The sequence below is a fragment of the Mustela putorius genome, unplaced genomic scaffold (genome assembly GCF_011764305.1).
Source record: "Mustela putorius furo isolate JIRA1106 unplaced genomic scaffold, ASM1176430v1.1 tig00000083_pilon_pilon_pilon, whole genome shotgun sequence".
Classification (NCBI taxonomy): Eukaryota; Metazoa; Chordata; class Mammalia; order Carnivora; family Mustelidae; genus Mustela; species Mustela putorius.
The window spans coordinates 21293121-21299129 of NW_025421273.1; positions in this window are offsets into that span (position 1 = coordinate 21293121).

Below are 6009 nucleotides of genomic sequence, written 5' to 3' on the forward strand. Positions count from 1 at the left end.
AGTCCCCTTGTTTAAAAATTAGGGTTTTTAAGATGGTAACAACAGAGCCCTGAGCCTTCCAGCAGGAGACTCTGCATAACTATACAGGATACATACCAAGAAAGCCAGCCCTGGAGATGGGTGCATTCCTATCCTCTCAGTGGTTCTTGGTACTCATGTACTTCTATTTTTTTAAAGATTCTATATATTTATTTGACAGAGAGAGGCACAGCAAGAGAGGGAATGCAAGCAGGGGGGTGGTGGGAGAGGGAGAAGCAGGCTTCCCATGGAACAGGGAGCCTGATGCGGGGCTCCATCCAAGGACTCTGGGATCATGACCTGAGCCAAAGGCAGACGCTTGATAACTGAGTCACCCAGGTGCCCCTGATGTACTTCCAATACAATGAACATGTTGTTCTATGATAAATATGATTGCAACATACAAATAGATGTTTATTTACCTTTTCTTTTGTTTATCTTGTCCACTAACCAGAAGAAATCTTCATATCTGTATAAAACCATATAGGTTATCCTAGTTCAGTCTTCAAGGGTGGACTTTACTCTTTATCTCTCTTTATACACTGACTTTCTAAAGTCTGCCATTTCTCTTGGGACATTTAGAATAGAGATCAACCTTGAGCCAGAGTCTGGAAAGTCTGCTTTATATACAGAACCTCATGTTCAACCTTCTGCAACTTGTAAATATTACCATCCTAATTTTGTAGAGGAGGAGGAAGTTCAGACTCAGAGCTGAAGAGTGATTTGCCCAAGTTACCCAGCAAGTAGGTGGCAGACCTGGGATTCAGATATGGGTCTTGGAACCCAAGGTCCAGGCTCTGGTTCAATGATAGCATTAGGTTTGTTTCTTCCAGCTCTCTCCTTTTCTACAAACCTCGCCTCAACCCTTTGAAATGAAGAATTTTTTTGTAAACAGCAAGGACAGAAAGTTATAAGGGCGGGGGGGTAATAAAGGTCATTTTAGAATGAATGATGGGTGTAATTAATGTTATTGACAATGAAAAAAATCTCAGTTGCCGAGAGACAAATGAGTCAGCAGAGAGCTTGATGTTGAAACTACACGCTGTCTATTGCTCAAATACTGAAAAAAGAAGCAATTTCTTGATCAATGCATACAAAATCTGGCATTGAAAACACTAAGTAAAAAGTAGGAAAAGGGCAACCTCTTATAGTTCCAGTATATACATATACACACAGGCACACGTATAGACACACGCTTATTCTTATGCATAATTCTGGGCTTGTCATTCCCTTGAAAAACTCCTTTTAGGAGTTTTTCTTATCTTGGGGTGCCTAGGTGGCTCAGTGGGTTAAGCCTCTGCCTTCGGCTCAGGTCATGATCCCACGGTCCTGGGATCGAGCCCCACATCAGGCTTCTTCTTTGGCAAAGGGCCTGCTTCCCCCTCTCTTTCTCTCTGCCTGCCCCTCTGCCTACTTGTGATCCCTGTCAAACAAATAATTTTATTTTTAAAAAGAGTTTTTCTTGTCTTCTCTTAGCATGAAGTTCTTTTATAACCCAACCTCAATCCCTTCCTGTAGTCAGCCTCCCTGATCCCTGCACTAAATCTCCAAATCCTGCAGAAGCACCTCTACCTGCACATGAATCCTGTCCCGGACTATGAGTTGGAAATGCAAGTCATAAATGGGCATGTAGAATAGTGAGAAGTTCACTGTGTTTCCCAATTTTAGTCCAGAATGCCACTCTTCTACCTGACGATCTGGCATGCATGTCGTCTCCACGTTGAGTTAATCACTCCCTTCTAACAGTGTCATAAGCCCTTGGTTCATACATCTGTTAATTACAGGTATATCTTCCCATCTGCCTTGTGAGCTCAGAAAATACTTGATGCATGACTTGATACACAGGAGTATCTCCCCCATGAAACCACAGAATTCATGAGAGTGGCATCCTTATATTGGTCACCTTTGTGCCCCTCTCTGTGCTCGGCATATTGTTTTGAACAAAATAGGTGCTCAATAAATACCAATAGATATATTTTCTTCAATCAAGATTGCTATTAATGATCACAAATTTGTCACATTCTACATGACATTTGGTGCCTCTTGAAAACAGAGGCAAACTCATTATTTGATAACACAAAGATCTTACCAGACTGTGGGAGGAGTGTGAGGAAAAAATATGTTCTGGACTAACACAGATGCTACTGTGTCAAATTATTTAAAAATTTAAAATTCTGTACGACGTGTAACTGATGGAGCATCAAACTTGAAAGGACAACTCAACTCCTGTTAGAAAAGAATCATCTGGCCAATTTTGGTAAAGTCATTAGTCTTGATCCTAGGAAATTCATGTTGATAATAATACCTGTCTATTGCCTTTTATTGAGTGACTACGTGCCAGATGCTTGTTAATCCCTTTGGAATATTATCATATTAAACCCTTTTGAGAGTCCCATGAGGAGAGAATTACTACACTATTTCCATTCCATAGCCCTATTTGGAGATCACCCTTCAGATAGGTACGATAATTTGCCCCAAGTTGCAGAGTTAGCAGATGGAAGAGGTGGATGCAAATTGAGATCTGTTGCTCCAAAGTCCATGCTCTAAAAACTAGTCTGCTCTAGTCTAGTCTGCTAGTCTATAGGTAAAAGAAGGGTATCAGGTAATGCTTGTAGTTGAATCATAGAGAGATCATCTATTATAGAGGGATCATAGAGGGATCATCTATGATAGACTTCAGTATCCTCATTTTACAAAGGATAAAGCAGATCGAGAAAGTTAAAGGGAGATACGGTCTTAGAATCTCATGACTGAAAATCTTACGACTTTGAAATCCACCAAACACCCTTACATCCAATATTGACTTAACATTTGCTTTTTCTTTTTTTTTTAATTAATTTTTTATTTTTTATAAACATATATTTTTATACCCAGGGGTACAGGTCTGTGAATCACCAGGTTTACACACTTCACAGCACTCACCAAAGCACATACCCTCCCCAATGTCCATAATCCCACCCCCTTCTCCCAAACCCCCTCCCTCCAGCAACCCTCAGTTTGTTTTGTGAGATTAAGAGTCACTTATGGTTTGTCTCCCTCCCAATCCCATCTTGTTTCATTTATTCTTCTCCTACCCACTTAAGCCCCCATGTTGCATCACCACTTCCTCATATCAGGGAGATCATATGATAGTTGTCTTTCTCTGCTTGACTTATTTCGCTAAGCATGATACGCTCTAGTTCCATCCATGTTGTCGCAAATGGCAAGATTTCATTTCTTTTGATGGCTGCATAGTATTCCATTGTGTATATATACCACATCTTCTTGATCCATTCATCTGTTGATGGACATCTAGGTTCTTTCCATAGTTTAGCTATTGTGGACATTGCTGCTATAAACATTCGGGTGCACGTGCCCCTTTGGATCACTACGTTTGTATCTTTAGGGTAAATACCCAGTAGTGCAATTGCTGGGTCATAGGGCAGTTTTAGTTTCAAAATTTTGAGGAACCTCCATGCTGTTTTCAAGAGTGGCTGCACCAGCTTGCATTCCCACCAAGAGTGTAGGAGGGGTCCCCTTTCTCCGCATCCTCGCCAGCATCTGTCATTTCCTGACTTGTTGATTTTAGCCATTCTGACTGGTGTGAGGTGATATCTCATTGTGGTTTTGATTTGTATTTGCCTGATGCCGAGTGATATGGAGCACTTTTTCATGTGTCTGTTGGCCATCTGGATGTCTTCTTTGCAGAAATGTCTGTTCATGTCGTCTGCCCATTTCTTGATTGGATTATTGGTTCTTTGGGTGTTGAGTTTGCTAAGTTCTTTATAGATTCTGGAAACTAGTCCTTTACCTGATATGTCGTTTGCAAATATCTTCTCCCATTCTGTCAGTTGTCTTTTGATTTTGTTTCCTGTTTCCTTTGCTGTGCAAAAGCTTTTGATCTTGATGAAATCCCAATAGTTCATTTTTGCCCTTGCTTCCCTTGCCTTTTGCGTTGTTCCTAGGAAGATGTTGCTGAGGCAGAGGTCGAAGATGATGCTGCCTGTGTTCTCCTCAAGGATTTTGATGGATTCCTTTTGCACATTGAGGTCCTTCATCCATTTTGAGTCTATTTTTGTGTGTGGTGTAAGGAAATGGTCTAATTTCATTTTTCTGCATGTGGCTGTCCAATTTTCCCAGCACCATTTATTGAAGAGGCTGTCTTTTTTCCATTGGACATTCTTTCCTGCTTTGTCGAAGATTAGTTGACCATAGAGTTGAGGGTCTATTTCTGGGCTCTCTATTCTGTTCAATTGATCTATGTGTCTGTTTTTGTGCCAGTACCATGCTGTCTTGATAATGACAGCTTTGTAATAGAGCTTGAAGTCCGGAATTGTGATGCCACCAACGTTGGCTTTCTTTTTCAATATCCCTTTGGCTATTCGAGGTCTTTTCTGGTTCCATATAAATTTTAGGATTATTTGTTCCATTTCTTTGACAAAGATGGATGGTACTTTGATAGGAATTGCATTAAATGTGTAGATTGCTTTAGGTAGCATAGACATTTTCACAATATTTATTCTTCCAATCCAGGAGCATGGAACATTTTTCCATTTCTTTGTGTCTTCCTCAATTTCTTTCATGAGTACTTTATAGTTTTCTGAGTATAGATTCTGTGTCTCTTTGGTTAGGTTTATTCCTAGGTATCTTATGGTTTTGGATGCAATTGTAAATGGGATCGACTCCTTAATTTCTCTTTCTTCTGTCATGCTGTTGGTGTAGAGAAATGCAACTGATTTCTGTGCACTGATTTTATATCCTGACACTTTACTGAATTCCTTTATAAGTTCTAGCAGTTTTGGAGTGGAGTTTTTTGGTTTTCCACATATAGTATCATATCATCTGCGAAGAGTGATAATTTGACTTCTTCTTTGCCGATTTGGATGCCTTTAATTTCCTTTTGTTGTCTGATTGCTGAGGTTAGGACCTCTAGTACTATGTTGAATAGCAGTGGTGATAATGGACATCCCTGCCGTGTTCCTGACCTTAGCGGAAAAGCTTTCAGTTTTTCTCCATTGAGAATGATATTTGCAGTGGGTTTTTCATAGATGGCTTTGATGTTATTGAGGTATGTGCCCTCTATCCCTACACTTTGAACAGTTTTGATCAGGAAGGGATGCTGTACTTTGTCAAATGCTTTTTCAGCATCTATTGAGAGTATCATATGGTTCTTGTTCTTTCTTTTATTGATGTGTTATATCACATTGACTGATTTGTGGATGTTGAACCAACCTTGTAGCCCTGGAATAAATCCCACTTGGTCGTGGTGAATAATCTTTTTAATGTACTGTTGAATCCTATTGGCTAGTATTTTGTTGAGTATTTTCGCATCTGTGGTCATCAAAGATATTGGTCTATAGCTCTCTTTTTTTGGTGGGATCCTTGTCTGGTTTTGGGATCAAGGTGATGCTGGCCTCATAAAATGAGTTTGGAAGTTTTCCTTCCATTTCTATTTTTTGGAACAGTTTGAGGAGAATAGGAATTAGTTCTTCTTTAAATGTTTGGTAGAATTCCCCCGGGAAGCCGTCTGGCCCTGGGCTTTTGTTTGTTTGGAGATTTTTAATGACTGTTTCAATCTCCTTACTGGTTATGGGTCTGTTCAGGCTTTCTATTTCTTCCTGGTTCAGTTGTGGTAGTTTATATGTTTCTAGGAATGCATCCATTTCTTCCAGATTGTCAAATTTATTGCCGTAGAGTTGCTCATAGTATGTTCTTATAATAGTTTGTATTTCTTTGGTGTTAGTTGTGATCTCTCCTCTTTCATTCTTGATTTTATTTATTTGGGTCCTTTCTCTTTTCTTTTTGATAAGTCGGGCCAGGGGTTTATCAATTTTATTAATTCTTTCAAAGAACCAGCTCCTAGTTTCATTGATTTGTTCTATTGTTTTTTTGGTTTCTATTCATTGATTTCTGCTCTGACCTTTATGATTTCTCTTCTCCTACTGGGCTTAGGGTTTCTTTCTTGTTCTTTCTCCAGCTCCTTTAGGTGTAGGGTTAGATTGTGTACCTGAG